The sequence below is a fragment of the Lissotriton helveticus genome, chromosome 2_1, assembly GCF_964261635.1.
Source record: "Lissotriton helveticus chromosome 2_1, aLisHel1.1, whole genome shotgun sequence".
Taxonomy (NCBI): domain Eukaryota; kingdom Metazoa; phylum Chordata; class Amphibia; order Caudata; family Salamandridae; genus Lissotriton; species Lissotriton helveticus.
Window position 1 is genome coordinate 1,086,900,927 of NC_136059.1, and position 25,726 is coordinate 1,086,926,652.

Here is a 25,726-nt window from a genome sequence, read left to right on the forward strand (position 1 = left end):
TCACGATTTGGAACGCTTCTCTGTCGCGTAGTCAATTTCCCTCTGATTGGAAACAGGCCAGGCTAATCCCTTTTCTAAAAAAACCCGGTGCTGACCCTTTACAATTCACCAACTACCGGCCCATCTCACTTCTGCCTAAACCTGCTAAAGTCTTGGAGAAAGTGGTACAGACTCAGTTGGCCCAATATCTGGCATCCAATCAGCTGTTACACGAATCCCAGTCCGGCTTTAGAGCGGGTTACAGCACCGAGACTGCGTTGCTAGAGGTCTCAGAAATTATTAGGGAATCAGTGGATAAGGGCGAGGAGGCCATGCTGGTCCTCCTCGACCTATCCGCTGCATTTGACACTGTATCCCATGACATACTAGCAACTCGTTTACATCAGCTCGGGATCAGTGGCACAGTATTAGCCTGGATTAAGTCCTTTCTGTCGAACAGGCTCCAAAGGGTCACATTGCACCCATTTGAATCGGAGGATAAACCTCTTCTGTGCGGGGTGCCCCAGGGCTCTGCCCTCAGCCCTCTATTGTTCAACATCTACGTAGCTCCTCTTGCTAGGGTAGTTGAATCTTGGGGTGTCAGAGTGGTCTCCTATGCTGATGATACTCAGCTTATTTTTTCATTCAGAAGCCACTCTGACTCCCATTTTTCTAATTTTAGAAACTGCCTTGGCAATATCTGCACGTGGATGTCCGCTAACCACCTGGCGCTCAATGCCGAAAAAACTGAGGTCCTTTTCTTCGGTCAGAAATCTCCTCCCCCGGCCAGCCTGTGGTGGCCCACTGTTCTGGATCCCCCTCCTAAGCCAGTTCAGGCTGCCCGCAACCTAGGCTTTACATTTGATAACACCTTGTCTGGTAAGCCCCAAGTCAACAAGGTTGCGGGGGCTTGCTTTGCGAAATTGCGCATGATCAGGAAGATATTCCCGTATCTTCCTCAATCTTCCCGCAAAACGGTGGTCCAGGCACTTATCACCACACATTTGGACTATGCTAACAGTCTGTATGCGGGTGCCCCCCAGTATTTGATTGATCACCTGCAGATTGTCCAAAATGCCGCGGCTCGGCTTATTGGCAATATCCCTGCTCGCTCCTCAGTCAGAGCGTATAGAGATGAGCTTCACTGGCTCCCTATAGCTCGGCGTATTGATTTTAAGATCTTGACCTTGGCATTTCGTGCTATTCATGGAATAGGCCCGTCTTACCTGAGTAAACGCCTTAAAATTTCATCTTCAGTTAGACATCTCAGATCTAACAGCCTTCGTTTACTGATCGTCCCAAGATTCAGACTTTCCAGGTGTGGCGGCAGAACTTTCACCGTCACGGCTGCCAAACTCTGGAATAGCTTACCTTTGGATCTTAGGTTCATTGAATCTGAGACGGTCTTCCGACGTAAACTCAAAACCTGGTTGTTTACTAATCGGTCATAATAGTGTCTGCTCCTTTTATTTCTTTTCTGTAGGATTTACTCCTGGTATCTTCTCTGGGTGGCATTCGGGTAATCTTAGCGCCGGGACACCTCCGTCGGAGGTAGCCGTGCGCTTTATAAGATTCAAAAATAAATAAATAAATAAATAAATAAATTAAAATCCTGTACACTATCAGCTGCTCTCCTTAGGCTGGAAGGTGCCACATGTCTCACAACAACCCATCCTGCCTAACACACCTAAGCCATTGTCCTGCGGTGAGATCAGTTTTCATACCTCATTTGGGTCAAGCACTGACAGGGGTAGCTGCAGGCACACTAATTAAAATTATCCTTCAGGAACTTCATGCAGAGAAAAGGCAATTTTCATAAATATTTCATTAACAATCTAATTTCGCTGTTGAATTGGATCTTTAATACATTTTAAAAATAGCTTTAAAACCAATCATATAGCTTTCCCCAAACCCAATATAGCAAAATGAATAGATTAATCTGCTCTCTAATTTTGCTTACAGGACAGCCGTAGGCTTCCACAGTAAAAATAGCTTTGAGGGAATTGTCACTGTAGGGAGATAGTGACATTAAATTAAAAATCTACATCACACTCTTAAACACTTTTCTCACCACCTTGTGGGCTGCAAGGGCAACTTAGAGGTGACATCATTTTCAAAAAGAAGATTTTCTTTAGGTGAAAGGGGTTATTTTGATGGGTGAACTGCATGTTTAAACTGCAGCAGCCAAGGTACATTCTTAGGCTTGAAGCCACATTTTCTTTATCGCACTAGTAGATGGCGCAATACGTTCTGCAGTCCACAGGTAGCATTTGACTTTCTCTGCCACAGGTGTAGTCTTTACACCATATACTATGGCTTTACAGGAGAGTTATATATGCCAATTAAGAATTAACCAATTTCTAAATGTTTTTAGGCCAGAGCACATACACTGAGCACTGGGCAGCAGCTCCCCTGTGTGCAGCATCGAAAAAACAGCAATAATATTAAGCAGAAAATGGAGGTGACTACATAAAAGGGAGAACTTTCTTGCAGCTATTCACCATTTATGAGTGTAAGGTTACTCAAAAGTGTAGATTTAGGGGGCAGAAATTGGTCATGATTAGGCATGGCAGACTTTTAGGTAGCTCTGTGACCGGCTGCACCGCAATTCCATAATGCAGTGCAACTCAGTTCATACAAAGACTGCTAGCTTGGCTATACTGTTGGGGGAAGAAAGTACCTGAGTAAGATGCACCACTGCTGTGCAATGAGTGCTGCACTGTTTCTCTCACCTGTGGTCTATGGAGGAGCTACGAGACACTCAGCACCGTCAACTCAGTGCACCACCAGAGCCTTGCAGAAATGCCTCCTGCAGTCCTCTGCCATGTGGAGAGATGACTTATCAGGATTGTTTGAGGGGTGGTGGTGCTGCCATCTTGGGTTATCACATAGGTAAGCCACCCCTCTCACCTCTCCCTCCATCTGAGTGCTACTGAAAAGCAGGACCTGCTCTCCTCATCCTTCCCTCCCACCATTTCACCCACCTATACCCTGCTCACCTCAAGCAACTCCTGACCAATTCACTGGCTGCTAGGACTGCCACTGGAACACTCAGGCAGCAGAAATCTTGTTTTAAGTAGACAAAAGGGAAGCACCATGTCACTGACCAGCAGATGTCTCTCTTTATTGGTTAATGGCATTTACCTACTCTATAGAGGTGCTGGCATCTATTTACAAATCAAGGGCATTACATCTGTAACTACACTCTCAATAACATATGCCCATCTTTTGTGCACAATCTCTCTGGGTTTTACATTGACTACCACAGCAGAATTACTAATGGAGCTAGCTCTATGGTCTCCACATCATTGTCACTTGAATTTTGACCACACACATCAAAGTTGGGGCAAGTCATCCAGTACTCTCTCATTCTCAGAGGTATTGTCAAGTGGCATGAAGAAATCCAATCAGACACCTCTTGAAACAGGTATGGCCTCCATAACACTGGATGCCCTCATGACAGAACTCAACAAAATTAAGGATTCAGTAACCACAGTGGGATCCTCTTTGGTAGGACAAAAACAGGAGCAAAAGTTTATGAATGCTAAATTGTCCATTGCAAGACCCAATTTAGTAACTTGGAGCAATGTACTGAGACCCTAGAATGAAAAATGTATGAAACACCATATTGGGAAACAGACATATGTGACTTACAAAGAAAGATAAAAAACCTAGAATACAGGAGCTGAAGAAGGGGAAGATAGAACAGACTTCTTGAAGATCTTCCTTCGTCAGTTAGTAGAAGTCGAATTTTCTCAGCCGCTAGAATTTCAAAGGGAACATAGACTTTGGTACAGGCAGAATTTGAATAGCAACTCTCCGATATCAGTTATAATGTGCCTTTATCACCATCAATGCCATTCTCAGCATGAGGTTTTACCAGTAATGCCCAAGATTATTGGAAAGAAATACTACATATAAATAATCTTAGTCTTCTGGGGAAAACAATACTTTTTTTACGAAAGGAGAAAGGGCAGGGTAATTAGTGGTTACATTACTAATACCCTACTGTATTGGTTGTATTTTTTTTAATTCACAGTAGCAAGGATTCTCAATTTCATTATAGGAAATTCTTAGGAAACCTTTGATACATTTCGGACCCTATTATTATTTTCCTGACCTCCTGAGGTTAGTCTCAAGGACATATGCAGAAATGATCGAACTTCCACTATTTCATCGCTGTTGGAACTGGCCCTTCTTGCAGGGTCATCCTCAAACTTTTTGCTTCTTCCTCCCTTATTTTTCCTGACCCGTGGCTGTTGGCAATAGGCACTTTACCACTGCTGATCAGTGCTAAAGTGCATATGCTCTCTGTGTAAATTGTATTGTAATTGGATATACATGATTGGCATATTTGTATCACGATGAAGTCCCTAGTAAAGTGCACTGGGTGTGCCAGGGCTGGTTGTGACAAATGCTACTAGTGGGCCTGCAGCACTGATTGTGCCACCCACATGAGTAGCCCTAAAATGGTGTCTCAGGCCTGCCACCGCAGTGCCTGTGTGCAGTCTGTGAACTGCCATGTCCTCCTGGTCAGTGTCCCCACTGACCAGGCCTAACCTTTCCCTTTTTGTGCACATTGGTCACCCCTATGGAAGGCCCAAGGTACCCCCCTGGGCAGGGTGCAGTGTATGTGAAAGGTAGAGCATGTACTGGTGCAGGTGACATGCTCTGGTAGTGAATTACAGCCATTTTCGTTTTTCACTGCTGCAAGGCTATCTTGCTCTATAGGCTATCATGGGGAATGCTGGCTACAGTGGCTACCAGCATTTCTTCCCATAGGAACAAGATTGGACATAAAAGTCTGGTATCCCTGAACTCAGAATTTAATAACACATCTTTTAGGAAAGGTGGTTTTTAATTCCTGTGTTTGAGAATAGCACTTTTAGAAAGTTGCTGTTCTCTTGTCTGACCTTTCTGTGTGCCTTGGCTTGTTTGTGGATTGACTGTCTGGTTTGAGAGTGACAGGGGCTGGGGATTCCCCCGGATGCTGGCTGAGTCAGCCCTAGGCTGAATGACTACATTTGCAACTTGAGTGGTGGGAGGAGTTAGCACTTGGGCCTGAATAGGACTGTGCCCGCCCCCCACAGTGCTGGCTCCACCCCCTGTGGATCGTCTGATGTCTCTGTCCTCCACTGTGAAAGGAGAAAAGGAATCATGTCAACAAACTGCTCCAGGGCTGTGCTTTCCCTCCACAATGCTGGCTCCACCTCCTGCTGGGCGGCTGATGACCCTGTCCCTCTCTCTGAAAGGAAGGGAGAGGCCAGGAAAACAAAGTGCTCAAGGAACACCCAGAACTGGTTCAGACCGGGCTCAGAGCCCTCCTGCACAAAGGGAACAAAGAATTTTAGGGGTTTAAGTACAGGACCCCTGACTACAGAAAATTAGATCATCCTGGAATCAAGAAGGAACCTCTGCCAAGGAGAAAGCTGAAACTGAAGAAGGAAGACTGTCCTGCTGTTGCTCTGCTGGACTGACCTGTTGCTTTGCTGCCAAGGAGAGTGGAAGGACTTTGCTGTTGTGCTGTGTCCCCTGTCTTGAAGGAATCTCCAAGGGCCTGAGAAGAGCTGGCCCCCTGTTCTGAAGTCCCAGGAACAAAAGGACTTCACCCCCAGCTTCCCTGAACTCTGCTGAGAGAGTTCTGTCCTTCCTAGAGTGCTTGATCCAGTTGTGGGGCCTCTGGAAGTTGTACCTGTGCTGGGAAGCTTGAAACTAAGCTTGAGAGACTTTTGCAATTGAAAAGTTATCGCATCGCTCGCTGCGGAGCGCCTGTGGCCGCTGCCGGAGCCGTCGCATCCTTCTTTTGCGGGACGCACCAGACCGGTGCGGGAAAGTCTAACATCGCTGCGAGTGTCGTCGCAGAGCCTGTCGTCGCTGGGTGAGATCGCCGCACCGCTTGCTTGTGGACCGCATCACGTCGCTGCGAGAGTCGTCGCTGAAACCATCGCGTCGAGGAGCTGCGAGAGGGAAGATCACCGCTGGTCCGCGCATCGTCTCCCCGGAGATCGTCGCAACTCCAAAGATCGTCGCATCGTGCCTTTTGCGAGAACAAACTTCCTACGGAACCTCCATACCGGAATCCAAACAAGTGGCCTTCCTCCCCATACAGACCGGATTCGTCGCAACACGCCCGCTGCTGCAGCGGGGCTGTCGCAACGCCTCCCCAGGGTCTCAGGAGCAATGCATCGCTTGTTTTCCACCGCACCAGCTTCTGCTTTTGGAACTTTGTCGCAACTAAAAGGTACTGTGAGTAAACGTGACGCAACTGTGAACTTTGTCACGCGTCTGTGGATTATTTTATCGCAACCTGAAGAATTTTATCGCAAACCTTAAGAACTCTTTTGAAACCATATTCTTGAACTGTGTTTGTTGGATTTTTGTTGTTTTGGTCTTGTGAAGTTTAGATTAAATACCTTTATTTTTCTAAACTGTTGTGGAGTCAGTTTGTGGTGTTATCACTGTGTTACTGTGAGTGTTGGTACAAATACTTTACACATTGCCTCTGGTTAGCCTAGACTGCTCGTGCCAAGCTACCTAGAGGGTGAGCAGGGGTTATCTCAGAGGGTTTCCTCCTTACCCTGACTAAAAGCAAGGGTCCCTATTTGGACAGTGGTACCTACCTCTGCCAACTAGAGACCCCCAGTTCTAACAATCGCACAGTATCACTAAGTCTCCCATTTGGATCAGGATAGTGTCTGGGGCTACACTGGGCCTTGTGCCAGTGCTCCACAGGCATTTTTATCCTCCTGAGATGGATACCCCTCTCTTGGTGGTTTCTCCTTACCCTAGGAAAAAGCCTACTCTTCGTATAACTATGGAATTGGGAATCCTTTCTACAGTGAATTCAGAAAATATGACCAATACAATAGGTCACTCAAGGAGCTATTGCTTGAGACTTAAGTACTTGAACTTTATCTTCTATTAAAAGCACTGTTCTTGTTTATTATTATTATTATTATTATTATTATTATTATTATTACTGATACCTGAAAGGTGTACTGATGCCAAGAGACACTGTTGATGTAAGATGTTTAAACAGATCTAAAAGACAGTAGGTAATAAATTACTATAATGTACAAAGCCAGATTTTCAGATCTTTTCTAAAAGTCAGGAGATTACCAGCTACACACAAAGAAAGTGGGAGCCTATTCTAGAGAAGGGCCACCTGGACAGAGAAGGCTCAACATCCAACGCCGATCTTTTTGAATTCGGGGATAGTTCGCACATTAGTATTGATGGAGCCCATTAGACAATCAGGGGCTAAAACAAGTACATTGCTGCTGTAGGTAATGAGGGTCATTCCGATGGAAAGCCTTGTGCACAATACTCAACAAATAAAATAGTTTTTTGCATGGACAACCAGTGAAGTGTAACTAATGCTTCAGATGTGGATGAGTGTTGTGGTCAGGAAAGAATAAAAATGAATAATAAAAATGAAAAGTGTTCCCTTCCCACTTGCTGATTTTTCTGGCGCGCTTGAGGATAACCGCGGACAACAAGATGTTGTTCCATGACAGCAATTAGGAGGCCTGGGACTGGCTGGAGATGTATAAGGCGGGAATCGGAGAAGCGGGGAGTGGCGTCCATGGAGGCACAGAGGGACCTCGGCCGCGCAGACTGCGACGAAATCGGTGATGTCCCCAGTGGCCCAGAAGCTGACAGAGACACAAACGGAGAAGGAGAGAACAGCTGCTTTGCAGGCCGCCACAGCTATCTCACGTGAGGGTGTGGGACCATCCCCTGCGGGGACGGAATCGGAAGGTGGGTCCCTGGAAGAGGACAATGAACAATCGGAGGCTGGTAGTCTGAAGTTGCCTCATGTGACAGCTGGGATGGCGGATGAGATCGTAGATGGGTGGTGTAGCCTCTGGCTGGAAATGGATAGTGCAGTGGGCGGGGGGCTGGGCGTGGAGGGAGGGGCTAGTCACAAACTTGGTTGGTCGGTACCGGACTATTGAGAGCTGGGAGTGGGGGGTGGGAGGGGGAAGTGGAACATATGTGGAATAGGTCTCACAGATCCCTGTAAGGGGCTAGATTAGTGCTAAGCGGGTGAGCCCAGGATGGGGGAATACTAAGTGTCTGACTCCCTGAAGCTTAGGGCTTACCTCCCGTAAGTTTGTGTGGGTCAGCTCCTTGAGGGTTTTGTGGGAGCGTTTGAGTGGTAGTTTGGATGGGTTCTAATGTTGTAGCACCTGTTCTGGGTGAGGGAGTTGGGGAGGGTTTGGGGGAGGGTTGGAGAAGTTAGTTATACCGGTGTGCTCTTGGATGCGGGATGTGGGTGGAAGAGGAAATGTTTGACAAATGGAGACATTACATGATGTGAAATGTATTACCTGGAATGTGAGGGGGCTTCATTCAATGCAGAGGCGCCATGGAGTGCATGCTTTCCTGGTGCGTCGAGGGGTGCATATAGCTCTTCTCCAGGAAACACATATTAACCGAGTAGAAGAAGTGGCTCTGAAAAAGAGGTGGAGGGGGCAGCTGTTCTACATGACTTACTCGGCGTTTGCAAGGGGTGCCTTGGTGTGGGTTAGAGCGGGTGTCCCTTTTCAGCCAAGGCAACAATTAATTGACCCAGAGGGATGGTTTGTAGCGGTGATGGGGCAGCTAAATGGAGTGGATGTAACACTGTGCAGTGTATATGCCCCCAATATAGACCAACCCTCCTTTTTCGAGAGATTGTCAGGGAGCACCCCTGACGTTCACTCCAAAGTGACGGGAAGTGAGTATCTGACGAGAACAATATCAGAGTTGAGAGAGGGCGGTCATTCCGACTTGACGACAAAGACCGGAGGCACTGGAAGATCAAGTCTTTGGTGAGGAGCTGGGGATGGGCATAGGCCAATACTTCGAGGAGAACGTGGGGACGGCGACGTCTGCGGCAATTGAGTGGGACGCGTTTAAGGTTGTGGTCAGGGGCACGTGCATTAGTAAGATGGTGGGAGTAAGGAAAACGATCATGATTGAACTGGAGAAAGCGGAAGGCCGGCTGCGGGATGCGGGATGCGGAGAGAGACCAGCCTGGGAAGCCAGGGGTACAGGTGGAGGTCTCAGAAGCTAGAGAGGCAGTAAATGTTCAAGTAGAGAGACTGCAATCCTTTGATTTTAAGACTTACAAAGCAAGCATGCACGCTAAGGGGGACAAATCGGGTGCTCTACTGGCATGGTTGGCTAACCCGATCCCCAGGGGTGTACCGATATTGGGCCTGATAGCCCCTGCAGGGGAGATGGTGAGCACGCAATCCGGGATAAACAACCTGTTTCTGGAGTATTATACCGGGCTCTACAGTAGCCACCTGGCCCAGGGTGCCGAGGACATAGAGGAGTACTTAGAGGAGGTGGCTTTGCCGAGCTTTGAGTAAAGAGCTGGGAGAACTGCTGGGTGGGGAGATCATGGTGGGAGAGATCAGGGGTGCGATTGAGTATATGGCCCGCAACAAGACGCCTGGAGTGGACAGCCTCCCTATAGAATTTTACTCCAAATACGTGGCCTGCTTTTCAAGCAGTCGTCTGAATAATTCCAAGCTCTATGCACTCTGTGTTTGGCGGACTGCCCCTCCTTTTGGGACTTGTTGCAGGGATACTATTTTTGCTCCTACTGCTACGATATGGCAAGCCAAATCACCAGCGACACCCAGTTCTCCATGGAGATAAATCTACTGGCGATGAAGTGTCGTGAGCGCATCATTCAGATTCTGGGGTTACCTCATCAACGAGAATTAAATACCACATGATTTCTGTTATTCAAACTAATCTGACAAGATTGCATCTTACCTGTTCTACGCTGCCTGCTATGTGGAGATGAATGCATGCTAGAAACCTGTCTAACACTCCCATCATTCATGCCAACAGATGTTGATACTTTGCTGGACCCTGTAACGGCCCATGCTTTGTGTTGTCCTCAGGGGCTACCAAGTTTGATGACGGAATTCATTGAGATCTCACAGATGCAAAATGCTGACGCTGAGGTATGAGAGGAAACATCAGGCACACAAGTACCATCCAATTCGAACATTGCTGATACAACCAATGCAAAAGGCGATGCTTCTCATTTATGTGCGTTTAATCTTCTAAACGAGGTCATCTAACTTTCGCCTACAATGTAGACGACTTTTTGTCTACAGACATAGAAGATTTCATGTTTTCTCCAAGCCCTAACATTGACTTTTGACTTTGGCACACATTGTTCTGAGAGACTTTGAATTTGACCTTCATTTTTCAAACCAACTTTGGAACACCATTTTCCTATGATTAATTTTTTTGCCCCAAAATTGTATTTTTCATTTTTTGGCAAAAGTAATCTGCTTACAGTAGAACTATTCATAGAGAACAAAAATTCATAGAATACTTCCAGAGACAATATATGACCTTGTCCTTCAACAAACAGCTTTATGTAATCTGAGATGAAATGGTTTCGGCCCTTTTTTCTTCTGTGTTTACGGGCCATTTCATAAAATGTATATTTTCATGATTCATTCAGTTAGCATTCACATGTGAAAATGTGCTTAGAATGAAACATTGCTTTAATGTATGTGGCGCCAATGCATTTTTTTGCTTACAATCAGTTTTAATGCATTTTTTAATATATTTTGGACATGTTTTAGCACTTCATGTATAGATATATTTTAAATATGTTATCTTGTTTAGAATTTAGTAACGTCTTACTTAAGAAAGTGGAGTGGGTGTTGTGTATCAATTTAGATTCCGTATGCATTTCCCGATTCATGCCCTTACATAGGTATAATTCACATTGCCCTTATATAGGCATAAAAATCCAGTCCTTATTTAGGCATAGTCCATGCTACCCAAATACAGGCATGGCTACTTACATCCGTTCATCTACGTCACAGCAAGTTCTTGGAAAACCAGACTCTTAAGCTTTAGGAACTTCCCCTTGCCTGGATATTGATTTCTCCAAGAACTCATTTATTATGCATGAACATCTATTCCTTAGGGGTTCATTCATGACGTTCACATGCCCGACTTTTACGTCAATACTGGCATTCCTAAACACCTTCAAGGTATAAATAAACCTTCACTTGCTATGGCAAACACGATGTGATTCGGTGCAGTTCAACTACCTACCTGCACGACGCAGCTCGCCACAGCAAGAACTGAAGAAAGCCAACTCCCCTGCTTACGCACTGACCAGATGCTGTCATCCTCCTGCCGAGAATCTGACTCCCCTTGCGGGGTGTTGGGAAATCGAGTCCAGGGAAAGGGATTCCAACCTCTCTCATTCTAAGGTATGGAGCTGATTAGAACCTAGAGAAACCTTTGGCAATTCTTGGCAAAACTAAACTATAGCTAAGACAGCACCTACTTCTTCCCTCGTACTAGACTTAGGTTAGGTACACTGGGGTAAGATTATTTTAGAAGCACCAGTTGAGTATTTTAGCCTGTGTTATTTATGTATGCAATTTTATATATGCCATAGCAACAGACCATGATATTACAGTATTATTTTATATTACTGTTTATGCCGTACGCATTATACTTCGCATTCTATTTTATGATTATGATTGTAGCAGTTCACCTCTCTTGCATGAGAAAAAAGACTGTTCAATAAACCCCATTTATTGAAACACCTGTCTCTCTATTTCTGTGCAACTCTGTAGATAAGAAGCATGCATGATTGACTGAGTGAAATGGTTATCTACTGTTTCCACGACTCTGAAGATATTGTTCCAACTCTAAGGGAAACAAAGTTGTCATGTTTATGCGGTTGTGAGAGACTAATCCCTTCTTGTTTATTCGAGAAGTTTCTAGTGACCTCTGAGTTACCTGGCACACACACACACACACAATTAAGTTTAATGCACTCGCTAGAGACATACTGACCTCAGTCCTATGTCAAATCTATAGTGTATGTTATTCCAATGCGCAGAGCCTGTCAGGGATATTGGAATACACTACAAGATGTTCTATATTCAAAATGTCTGAATAGGGCATTACAGCTTCTTTAGATTGATAAGTAGATTTACTAACATTTTGCATTGGGTTAGTGTTACAAAAATGGAGCTAACCAGCACAAAATGTTTCTTTTCTAATTTACTTTCCAGTGCAAAACTTATTTTGCGCTGGAAAGGGCTCTGAAAGTAACACTAAGCAGTGCAAAACACTGCTTTGCATTACTTAGCACCCAGGGGGAGTTACATGGGTGATACAAGGGCATTTCCATGCTACCACCCATGCCTTCTGATGCAAAACCCTGTCTACAAACAATGGTAAACAGGGTTTAGCGCCAAAAGTGAACACCATTTTAAAGGAGGTGTTAAGAGCAAAAATTATTTTATTTCTCCTTTCTTTTCCAACTTTGCATGCTTGCTCCACTGCGCAGCACATGCACAGTAGAATAAGTTGCAAAGTGTGTCTAAGCATAGTATTTTGTACTGGCACGGTACCGTTGCAGCACAAAACCTATGGTAGATTCAGGCATGCACCTAACACTATTGTGCTAAGATGTGTGCCTGGCGCACGGCATCTAAAATCAACGCTGTCGCTAGGGAGAGGGGAGGAGAGTCCGATATCTCTGTATATCTGGCGCTCTCCTGTTCCCTACCTGTCACGCAAGGCAGCCCAACGTTTTTGGCTGCTACACTGCATTACATGACGTTTTTGTAAATCTGGCCCACAGTGTCTTCACAAACTCAACCTATTACCTGCCATTGGTCATCTGCACCAGGATTTCCTACTTCTTTCCAATTAAATTGAATATCACTGTGTGTAAATGTGCAGACCTGAAGCAACATCACAAAAAAGGCTCCTTTCCTTCTACAGCGTGGGAGCCTTTTTCTTTTCTTGACAACTTTCCCAGCTCTGAAGAAGCTGTGCAGATTATTCACGAACTAGCAAATTTGTGTGTTTTTTTCCCCACAGCCAGAAAATCCCCTTGGAAACAGCAGTATGTTGTTCTGGGAGGTGCAGTGTGTATAATATGGATAACAAAAATCTCCCTGTGTACTGCAGATTAGCGGGGCTATTCTCCTATGGTCCTCTAATTAAATGGTCTATTATCAGGCAAACCTCCTATTCATGTGTTTTCATTGAGATTTCTCACCACACAATATGCCTGCGGTTGAAAACTATTAGGCAAGGCATCAGTAAGTACGCCTGTCATCTGTCAGAAAAGAAATGCGGGCAGATCATTGCGTTTTGTGTTGGCTACGGCACAGCTGATGAAATAAAGAGGATATGTGACATGATGTCTCTTTCATCTACAAAAATATCAGCTCTGGGGGTATGCTTCATTAGCTCCCAATGTAGCATACATAATAAAGGAAGGTGGCTTTGATTCATTGCAAAAAAGGTTCTCAAACTCTCTCCCAACTGACAGTTTATTAAATAAGGTGAATAATGGAAAATAGTTCAAGTAGAACTGAATTATTGCTTGGCATTTGGCACGTGATTTCAAAGCAATGGTGACAGCTCTGTGCCTCCCTTCTATATGAGTGGATAATAAATATGAAAAGATAAACCGATCCCCTGGTGAGGCAAACAGAGGGAATAACAAAATATGTTAATCGTATCAGAACTTAATTGAAAAATACTCTGTCTCCAAAGCTAGGAGTCTATGCATGCCATGCAATTAATTTGGTCACTTTACTTTTTTGAGCGTGCCTTAATTCTTAGAACTCGTTCTGTAAAATATGATGACATATTTAAATCAACACTAAATGTTAATAAAATGAAAATCTAAGAATCTGACAAGTATTTTAATGGCTCTGTCATTTATTAAGCATGTGTACGTTGAGGTGCGTTAAGAGTTTGTAATATTTGTAAACTGTATCCTGCAAATGAATATGTGATATTTCTCTAGAGTGCTTTATTAGGAGACACTAAGCGGGTTTCCATTTGATTTATTGTAGTTAATGATTCAGCATTTATTTTAATGCGTTTGCTTATGTCTTTTCATTTAATGTTGCTTTTTGATTGTGTGTGTGGCAGCAAAATATTTTGGACTCAATAACCATAATAAAAAAGTGTTATACACAGCGGAATGTATTGTAGAACCTGCGATGGGCTCACATCAATTTAGCTATAATTCTAATTAGTAACGTGATAGAGCCAAATAATATAGATTTTCCTAATCCTATTTAAAAACAGCACGATACCATCTCTTTCTGCCACCCCTGTCATTCTCTCCTTAATAATTACATTTCTTAGGGGGCGTGGCCAAGCCGTCGACCAAGATGGCCGCACGGCACTGAAGCTCCGGTGCCCCAACCGCAATGGAAACTACATAATCTAATAGCGCCCACACCGAAACTGCCGCAGAAACCCTCAGCGATCTTCCGGTGACCAAACCAGATCCGAAAAAAATCAGCACAGGCGCCTTTGTGGCCTTGTACTCAAAGTGGCGTCATCGGGCGGAGCAGAGTGGAGACCAGTCCTGCCTCAGAGTCCCCGAGGTGACAGAGTCCTAGGCGAGCCTGAGGCTGGAGCAGCGGAGCACCGCCTGGTCTCCTCCTGCCCAAGCCGTCTTGCTCAACAAGAAGGGGAGGTCCGACCCAGCAGAAGGTACTGAAACGGCGACCAGCACTGGAGGACAGGTGAGTATACGGGGGACGAGGTGCAACAAGCCAGACCCAACGTGCTAGATCACCGCCTGAGGCTCCATGTGTTAGCTGCCGGGGGCTGCTGTCGCTTTCCCCCCATGCTGCATCGAGTCTCGGCGATACCATGCAGGCCTCCAATCACTTTGGGGACAGCCCCCCACATCGGGAAAGTGCAGCTCTATGCTTCCAGGCCTAGCGAGCAGGCCCGCACAGCCTAGCGCCGCCACCACACCTAAACACCATGGCATTCGTAGGCCTCCAAACTCCACAGCGACATCAGGCCTGTGAGGGGAAGCCATTCGCACACATAAGCAGGACTCAGACCCAGCGTGTGCAGAGCTACCAGGGAGGTCATCACCCTTGCTACACCGGTAGAAATGCCCTATATCTGGGTGGGACTCCACAAAACACAGTGATCGGGTCCTCCGCTTCCTCTGCCGTGCGGAGCTGTAAGGCATGATCCTCCATCCATACTTGAGAGGGCCGAGCCCAATATTTTGCAGGAGCACGTGGGTGGGAGCATCACGGTAACCTTCATTATGCCAGGAGATGAGCCTGCACAGAGGCATGTACTTGAGTGATACCACGGTTCGGTCAGTTGCACACCGTATGAGCCCGACTGGGGACTGGACCACCCAAACCCTCAGAGGCACCCATCATTGCCCAGCCACCCCCGCTGGGAACCGGGAATGGAAACCTGTGACGTTCTGTCTGGTGCTGCATTCTACGAGTAGCCCAGAATACGCTCCTTCCATGCTGGTGCCTGGCGCTATGGCCTAAATAGCTCCCACGGAGAGACAGATCCCTGGGCTTGCATTAGGGACATTGCTGGGGGTTATACTTTGTAATCCAAATAAGGCCCGATACAGCCTGCTCCCACGCACCGCAACAATGGGTCGCGGGGACCCTAAACAACATAAGCTAACCTTCAATAGGCCAAGCACCACTGACCGGTCCGACCATAGCTTGGAGAGAGGGGACGGGTTGGAGTGCAATGATCAACCACAAACCATGTATGGTGCCGCTGCCATAATGACGGAACTCCGGGCGGGGTTCCGCACAATAGACTCGAGGTTCGACTCACTAACTACCAGACTGGATAGGATGAAGGAACGCCTGGAGGGACACAGTACCAGGCTTGATGAGGAGGAAAAGCGTATCTCCACCCAGGAGGACCAGACCAGGGACACGAAACGTCGGCTGGAATGCAAGGAGCACCTGCTCAAGACTGTGGCTATTAGGAACAATGACCTGGAGGCTAGGTTGCGGAGAAATAACATTCACATAATGGGCCTGGCGGAATCCACAAACATCAGATGTTCTAAACCATTTGTGGAGTCTATGATGAGTGAACTGTTTGGTGTCGAAAATCTCTCCAAGAACTTTGTTGTGTAAAGAGCACACCGCTCCCTTGGCCCGCGGCCTCCTCCAGGGGCCCGCAACCCATCATTGCCCTCCTGCTCAATTACAGGGACCACAACAAAATTCTCTGCTTGGCACGGGAGAATGCACCAGTGCAACACCAGGGTGCTGTACTTTCTTTTTATCCTGATCATACCATTGTGGTTCATGAGGCCTGGCATCAATTCTTGGAAGCAAAGCGTCAGCTCCGTATAATGGGCCTGAAATATTCCATGCTCTATCCAGCCAGGTTGCGGGTGATGGTGGGCGATAAACCCTGATTTATTTTTAGAGTGCTTCTGACACCCTGGCCTTCTGCAAACAACACTAAAGTGCCGTTCGTAGAAGCCTGGCGCGATCCTCTGGACACTCCTCCCTTGACAGACAGCTGGCCGCGAGCGTCGAGCTCTTTATCATTGAATGAGAGCCCCTGCTTCCGAAGTTGCTCATCATTCAAGCTGTACAAATGTGACACCGAACTTGAAAAGGGAAATGTGGCAGTTTCATAAGTTATAAATGTTTCTATATCTCTAATCTGCAGACTATGTAGTTTGATCTACGGGCATCAGACGTCTGAGATAATTGAGGAGTGTAGATGTTCACAGGACCCTTGAGTCCAGGTGTGGGAGGTGGGTGGGATTTGTTGTTTCTGCTCAGGATGCCAATTATTGTTTTATTGTATTGTCGATTTTGGATTTTCGATCTATATTTGTCCCTCCGTAGATCCCCCTCCACAACTCGTACAGAGCCAGTGCACATTGGCGATGCGCATACATACTTCCTTGTCTATGGTCATGGTCTTGGACCCCGCTGTGGATGTAAAACTCATCAACTGGAACGTGAGAGGGCTTAATAACCCCAGAGAATTTAAATTGGTGCTAGCATACCTTTGGAGGCATACTGTTAAAATAGCATTCTTGCAAGAAACTCCCCTCCGATTGCAGAGGGCCCCCACATTGGCGTCCTCCTGGAAATGCCATAGATTCTTTGCAAGTTACAGTACCTATTCCCGAGAGGTCTGCCTCCTTACCCATCACACCCTCCCATTCACCCACAAGGACACAAGTCTAAGGTATTTGCTGGTGGTGGGGACATTGCTAGGCAGGACGGTTCTCTTCCTCAATATTTATGTGCCCAACACGGACGACCCTACCTTTTTTGGGGACCTTCACACTATGCTTAATTGATACAACTATGATGCAATCTTCCTTGGGTGGCACCTGAACCTTTGGCTTGACCCCAGACATGACTCCTCGAATCAGTTTTCAATCACCAAACCTCATGCCTATCGGGTGATGCAGGACCTAATACACTCCTTGGACCTGTGCGATCTCTGGCACACACACGGACCGGATGTTCCAGGGTATACCTTCCACTCGGCATGGCATTCCACTCAGACGTGTATAGACTACTGGCTCATGGAGACGCAGGGTTGCCAGTGGACTAGGGGCGTTGATACGCTGCCACGTACACTGTTGGACAATACGCCGGTGCACCTTCACTTAAAGATCCCACATTCCCGGATGGTAACGCAGATGGTCCTTTTCTGCTGTGGCTCTGCTGGATGCTGTGTTCTGGTCCAAATTGCAAGATGTCATTACTGAGTATTTTACCCTGAACACTGGCTTGGTGGCCGAATGCGCACCACTATGGGACACCTTCAAGACATATATCCGTGGTGTTTGTATATCTAAACAGGCGGGAGTCTTGAGCTCGATTTGTGGAAACCTTCGCCGAGTCGAAATGGAGCTGGCTTTACTGGACGTGACATCACCCACACCAAACACCCTGAACAACTGAAGCACCCTTATCTTGGTATTTAATTAGCACGCAGATAGGGAGACTACCTTGCTGGGCAAGTATCACACAGCACACCGATATGGGGAGGGGGAACGCCCAGGTAGAACCTTGCTCACTTTGCCACTGGATTCAAGCAAGCCTGGCTGAAGACGGCTGTAATGCTAGAAACCGGTCCTAGGAATCTTGAATCCGGTCCAGGGAAGGCATGGCTTGGCAGTTTGGGCTGGACTATTCCCATGGGGCACAGGGTCAGACTAATTTGCATATGGCCATGTCTGAACTGGGGTGGCAGAGTGGGCTAAAGAACGGTGATGGATTAAACCCAGATCTGTTGACTGGCTGTGAGTGTTTGATTGGATCAGATGCTCTGTCCATCAACACCCCCTTTTGTACCGCTTTGTTCACCATAAGTTGGCAGGGTATGCTCAGACGTTGAGTCCCTTGCTCACTTTGCCATTGGATTCAAGCAAGCCTGGCTGAAGACGGCTGGAATGCCAGAAACTGGTCCTAGGAAGCTTGAATCCAGTCCAGGGAAGGCATGGCTGAGCAGTTCGGGCTGAACTGTTCTCATGAGGCACAGGGTCAGACTGATTTGCATATGGCCATTTCTGAACTGGGGTGGCAGAGTGGGCTAAAGAACGGTGATGGATTAAACCCAGATCTGTTGACTGGGTGTGAGTGTTTGATTGGTTCAGATGCTCCGTCCATCACCACCCCCTTTTGTATTGCTTTGTTTGCCATAAGTTGGCAGGGTATGCTCAGACGTTTTGTCCCTTGCTCACTTTGCCTCTCGATTCAAGCAAGCCTGGCTGAAGACGGCTGGAATGCCGGAAACCGGTCCTAGGAAGCTTGATTCCGGTACAGGGAAAGCATGGCTTGGCAGTTCGGGCTGGACTGTTCCCATGAGGCACAGGGTCAGACTGATTTGCATATGGCCATGTCTGAACTGGGGTGGCAGATTGGGCTAAAGAATGGTGATGGATTAAACCCAGATCTGTTGACTGGGTGTGAGTGTTTGATTGGTGCAGATGCTCCGTCCATCACCACCCCCTTTTGTACCGCTCCACAAAAGCGGAGACACACATATCAGTACACACCCATCATCTGCTGCAAAATCATTGCAACTTGTGCTATACTTCACAATCTTGCCACAAAGAATGAAACAGAAGTTGAATTAACTGACTCTGAGGACGATGATGATGAATTTGCACAGCCAGAGCCCAACGCAGCAGGAGTGGCGCCAGCACCAGATGGGAGACAAAGACGGGCAGAGATCACATGCAACTATTTTTAAGTAAGTAAGGAGACACAGCCAGTTGTTATATGTAAATGACATAGTTTTAATCATAGGGCACTACGCCACTACAGAAAGGGCTTAACCAGCCAGTTCAAATTGTGACAACCCCAAGAGGATGTCATGGGTTACTTCACCCAATTTAGTGCACAAAGTGTGGGCTGCATCAGCGTTTGCGGCCAAACACAACAGTGCTGGATGCTATCACCTGATGTCTACACTGGCTGTGGAGCCGGTGCCGCCCGATGCCGTCTGCTGCTCCTCCGGGTGTCAGTTGCAAGGGGGGTAATGCTGCTGTGACTGGTTGTCTCCTCACTGTCCCCCACATTCACAGGACCAGTATTGGCAAACTGAGTTGTCAGCAGCACTTCAAGTGCAGTTGTTACCTTGGCCAGCTCCCAAGAGACATCAAGGCTGCAGTGTGTCAGCCCATCCTGCATGGCCACGGAGAGCCTGCAGAGCAGAGAAGTGGCAGTTGCTCCGCGGTTCACTGCCTTTGTATGGTGTTCCATCCTCTGCCTCTCCCTGCGCCGAACTACCCTGTCCTCATCCAGTTTGCTGCACTGCAGCATCACTGACTGAGACACGTCCCGCATGCCCTCAGCCATCTCCTTCATGCCGCCAGCCAATGTGGAGGTCATAGTGTTGATGCCCCTCTCAATGTTCCCCATGTTGTTCTTAAGGTGCTTCATTTGCCGCTGTACTGACTGAATTGCCTTGCATGCGCTGCACCTTCACCATGTTTGCCTCCAGCCCTGCGAAGACACCCTGATCCTCACCCTGTGAAGGTGGACTGCTTTCCCGGGCCCTGCGGCGTCTGGCACCTGTGTGTGCTCTCTCGGAGGTGGACTGCAAACCAGCATTACTGCCATCCACTGGCCCCGTTAATGTATGCCCCCCTTGTGTCTTCTGAGGACAACTCCTTCTCCTGGAGCGTGGCAACAGCATGCCTCCTGGGTCTTACCACTGCAGGGGGTGTTGCTGCTGGTGACGCTGGCAGTGGTGGTGAAGCTGGCAGTGGTGGTGCTGCTGACAGTGGTGGTTAAGCTGGCATTGGTGGCGAGGCTGGCAGTGGTGGTGATGCAGGTGGTGGTGGTGTGGTGTCCCCTGCACTTGCAATGGCCTCCTCTGCTCTTTCCTTCTGGGGTGCCCTTCCTGCCTTGCTTTGATCAGACCTGCGCGATATCTCACCTGTGGACAGAAATAGTACATTAGCTCAGTAGTCCGGCAGCCCTGCATAGCTATAATACATTTAAATTTCTGGCACACTATCTCACTGTCCTCTGCTTGCTTATCACTGATGGGTTTCACGTTCCTTGTGATTACTGTCATGATAGATGTTTCACTGACTACATCTCCCTAAATGCATTGCTGGTCTTTACAAAAACCTGTACTGGAGTGGGATTCACACAGCCTAATTGGGGATTCGGGATAGGGAAGGGGGGTGCAAAATGCTGTGCATGCTTCTTACCTTGTTTGGTAGCAGCTCTGGCTGAGCTGTCTGCATCCCCGATTCCACAGACACTTTCTGTCTCTATGATGGACTCAACTATCAGCTCAAGTGCAGCCAGGGCAGGTGCCCTGTTCCTTCCTCCTCCTGTCTGGCAGGCTTGTTTTTTGTTCTCCGCCACCTTCTTCTTGGGGATGCTCCTGATGTCATATCACCTTTTCTTAAGCACTTCAATGTCCTGGGGGGTTAATCCTATGGCATTCACCTGTGCCTGAATTCCCAGCCAGAACTTCCTTTTTTCCGATTCAGCTACTTGCAAGGACTGGTTCCAAAACAACTTGGTATGCTGTTTTACCACCTCCTCAACCAGCACCTGCAGCTCCCTTGCGCTATATTTCAGCTTCCTCTGCCTTTCACCTCCTTCTCTTTCTGTGTCCTGGCTAGCCATTGTGCGCGTTTTGCAGGGAAGTTCACCCAGTGGCTCAGTTTTTCTCCTCTGCACTTCCAGACTCTCCAGAAGGTACTGATTGAGTGCAGCTGCATGGGTGTGGTCACTTCCTGGTTAGGAGGGGTGGTGGATGCTCAAGATTGTCTGATTCCTCAATTGCTGGTGTTTTGAATTTCCGATTCGGTATTTACCGATTTGGTATTTACCGATTCTGAAATATTTACCGATTCTGTATTTACCGATTGGGATATATAACGATCGGTATTGAGGATTTGGTAATATTTTTCCGATTTTTACCGAATCGGTAAGTTACCTACATATGTCCCTTTTTAGATTAGGGCTTTAAAAAAAAACTTTTTTTCCATTCTTTCACCAGTACCAATCCATTTGGTGTGTTTGACCAGGGCTTGATCTTACTCGGCCTCAAATCTGCACAGCTCATGGTCCAGGATGATGATTGACTAATTAAAAAAATCCTTCTCTTTATTAGATTTTTGTTGTTTGGGTGTCATTTCGTTAATTAATGTTTTCTCAATTCTTCTAATGTAGTTTTGGGATTTGTATTGTTTAGTGTTTTCTCTTTATTACTGTTTTGGTGCTGCATACATACTTTACACATTGTCCCTAAGTCTGTCTGCTCTGTGCTATTGTTACCAGGGGTTTGAGTTCATGTTAATTTAGTGTCATCGGTTGTCCCCCCTGACAAGAGTTGTAAATATTTCCTGAGTCCCCCACTGCAAATAATTCTAATCCAGTTTCTTACAGAGGGTTTCAATTCATAGCTAGATTTTGGAGAACATGGCTTAAGCAACTCAGAGTAGCACATTCCATGTACACGATCTGCCATGCTTAGATCTATGGAGAATCTGAAAGTGGCCTAGCCCCTGAAAGCAGCTAGGACTCTGACATGCATCAACTTTGAGAGGTATTCCATTGTTGCATTGGAGAAGTGTGGCTCAATGGTTAGAGCGGCAGACCCTGATGCAGAGGTCTAGCCCGGGACCAGGGTTCAATTCCCCGCCTCGGCGGGTCTTGGGCTCAAAATTCCACTGACCTGATAATTCTCGCCTCGGTGCCTACGCTAACCATGGGTCCCACTCTGCAACTCTGGGCAATAGCTTGCTTAATCTCCACAACGGCCCCGACAATGCTAAGGATGCCTGGCCTCCACCTTGGGGGTGCCCAGGAGTGGACACCTCACAGGGAAAGCCAGGATGGGTTCCACAGCGGTTTTCGTACAAGCGCCTTGAGACCTTTGCGGGTGAGTAGTGCGCTATACAAGTATCAATTTACATTTACATTACATTTTAATCAATATAATACATTGCATATTTCAACATGAGACAATACATTTGTTTCATCCAGTTCATAAACACTGTTGTGCCAAAAAATATAAATTATAAGAATCAAGCTTAAGATTTACACAATACATTTCAAAACATAACCCAATGCATTTCGGAACAATTACGTTCCTTCGTCGGGGGTTCTGTTGAGACATAAAGATAAAGGAAAACATATTACTATTGGTGCCTTTTGCGGGGTCTGGAGATGACACATAGTGGATGTGTGGGTTGGGGACTAAGGGGATCATTTGCAAAAAAAAAGAGGTTTCACCTTGTTCTTACCAAATTAGAATGATATTGAAGCTTCTGAGCTACGCGAAATGCCACTGTTCGTTACTGGAACCTACATGTGGAGGATAAAAATATGGTAGCTATTTGGAGAATAAAGATATGGAGTTTTGTTTAACTTCAACCTTATAACCTTAGTTGAACAGCTTACCTGTATTCACAGGTGTTTGGGTAGTGAAAGTGGCAACCTGGAAATATGAACAAGTGATATTCAAGTTTTATTTAAAAAAGTTCCTTACACAGCACACAAAAAAAATTGCGTGTTTAATAATAAAAGACTGACCTGCGTTAGGTTATGTTTGGTCAGGAGATACGAAAAGCAAAGAGCCGATCCCGGCAGTTGCTGTGAAATCAAAAATAAGTGCACGATTGTTTAAAACGCTTCTTTGTTTATAGGTATCGACAACCAGTCACCACGAAGAATTTGTGGAACTTACCCGCAAATGCAGGATATTTAGTCGACCCGCAAGTGTGTGTAGTCTATAAGGAAAAAGAATGAAAAGCGTATTTAGTGGTGCGTTCTCGTTTAGCGTGAACGCTTGGACTAAATAATGGTAACTGAATGCCCGATCAGCTTACCTCGAGCTTCAATGTGCTCAATCGATCGATTTCCACCGCTCCGCGACGCGACGCGAGTAACGAGTCCGTTCTTCGTCCGTGATACAAACAAGTCTCATGGACAAAGAAATGGGACTGGAACGACTGCTCAGGTGTACCGACGGTTGTAGAGCGCCATGTTTAAACGTTGAAATATCACAAGAGGTCCGAGGAGTTTCATATAGCTGTTAAGCTTAATAATGTTCGAGATTGATTGATTGTAAACATATTTACAAAGCAATTATGGTAAACAGTAGTTGAGAGGATGCCAAGAGATAGATAGGGAGAATGATTTTTCCCTCTTGGGGTGTGTGTTGGGTTATATACACGACGATGTTGTATTTGAAGGGGATGATTAGTACGAGCCAATGAGGGAAAAAAGTGATGGGGGAAGGGGGGGGAGGGGGGGAATATAGGCCTGGGTAGAAGGCTGAACCTCAATTTTTCGTAACAACACGTGTATGTCAAAGTCATCTATGTCCTACACATATTAAAGCATCCTCCTGTTCGTGTGTATGGTAAAGTTCTATACAAAAAAACTCTCCTTTAGTGTTGTTAGCAAATGTCAGCATGTGAATGTATGTGTTCTAGGTGCAGTCTAAAGAAAGCATGCCATTTCCAGTTTATCGTTAAGGCCAGAAGGAGCTAGAGTCTGTAGTTTTTTTATCCAAAAAACTTCACGTTGTAGTAAAATTTTGGAATTGTCCAAATCAAGTCTTTTAGGTACCAGTTCAATTATTTGGAATTTGATTTGTGCTATGGTGTGGCGATGTTCCATCCAATGAAGGGCTAGCGGTGAGGTCTTGTTTTTATTCCTTATTCTGCTTTTGTGTTCAGATAGCCTGATTTTCAATTTGCGCTCAGTTTTTCCCATGTATGCAAGTCCACATGGGCACTTGATCATGTAAATTAAATGTTCTGAGTCACATGTAGATGTATGTCTTAGTTGAATTTGCTCACCTGTCCTAGGGTGTGAAAGAATATTTCCAGTGATTGCGTTATTGCAGTTCCTGCAATTCCAGCATTTGCCTGTACCTTTATGTGTGTTGCCGTTCGTCGCCACATTTGTTTTGGTACGATTTGTTAATAAATCTTTTAGATTCTGTGCTCTTTTGTAAGCAAAATTAGTTTTCTGCTTGAACAGAGGTCCGAAATCTTCTTCCATTTCAAGTATTTCCCATCTTTTTAGGATAATTCACTGAGAGAACTCATTTAGCTTGTACCAAGCCCAAGTTAGCAGAAATAGTATTTTATTCTGAAATGTAGTTTTCTTTTTCTCATGCGATACATATGCCCTAGACAGTAAAAAAAGCTTTCAAATTACAATTTCACCTATAGTAACTAAAACAACATCTTTGTGAGACATTGGGTTGTTGTTTGAGGACGATGAAACCCTACTCAAGCAACTGCCACAATCCTTGTCAGGGTGTACCACAAAAAGACACTATATGAACATGTCTGTAACCCATGGTAGCTTGCCACAAAAGCAGTCAGACTTAACTTAGAGACAATGGACAAGGTATTTTTGCAGAAATTAAACAGTGATACAGTCAAAGCACTACACAAGAAAAATCCCACATGAACTTAGAGACATGGAGGGAATTTTAATAAATGATTCGAACCACAATAGCAAAAATCAAATCAGTAGAAAAAGACATAATTTTTTAACTTTTAAAGTGAAAAATAGCACCTAAAAGATCAAATCGCCTACCTAGGGCATCTAGTCACTCAAGATCTGGGCAAAGTCGAAAATTATTTCAGAATGCCATGAAGCACAGGTTGGATTCACAAAGTGGCTTAGATCTGGTCTGCTCTTCGGACTTAGAAGACATTTTGAAGAAAATTGTCTGAGAAGGTAAGAATGCAGCATGGCAAGGCAGCCGGCGGTGTCCGAGGAGGAGACATCGTCATCAGGGAGGCAATGGATGATGATGCAGTGAATATTTCTGCATCCGGACTTTTTTTGGAAGTAAGAAATCTCCTGTAGGGCAAAGCTGCAGGCTGTAGCCGAAGAGGGCTTCACGATGTGGGATACTCCTTCTGAAGAATGTAGCAAGAGCTGCTGTGAAGTTAGGCTGACGAGCAATGCTCCTTGGGCAGCCTGGCCAGCAAGTAGGCCTCGATCTACTCTTGGTTTTCAGATAACGTTTTGGTCGAACATTTTCCCAAGTCCCAAGTTTTGGATTTGGGCTATCTGGGCACCTTTAGCACCATGTCCGGGACCAGGACTGGAGGGCCAGCACTTGGAGGGTCAGGACTCACTCATGCTGGGTCCAGCTGTTGGTTCAAGAAGGTTGGAGCCTTTTCTTACAAAAAACACAGTTGATGGACAGAATGTAGAACAATGTCATACATTCACCCCAGTACAAAGATCTGGGTCTAAAACCATCGTTTATTGGCACTCCACACCACCCTGGGTTAGACACTGGCTATATGCAAATCAGCTCTGACCCTGTGCCTCATGGGAACAGTCCAGTCCGAACTACCAAGCCATGTCTTTCCCAGACCGGAATCAAGCATCCAAGGACCGGTTTCTGGCTATCTGCCTTCATCAGCCTGGATAGCTTG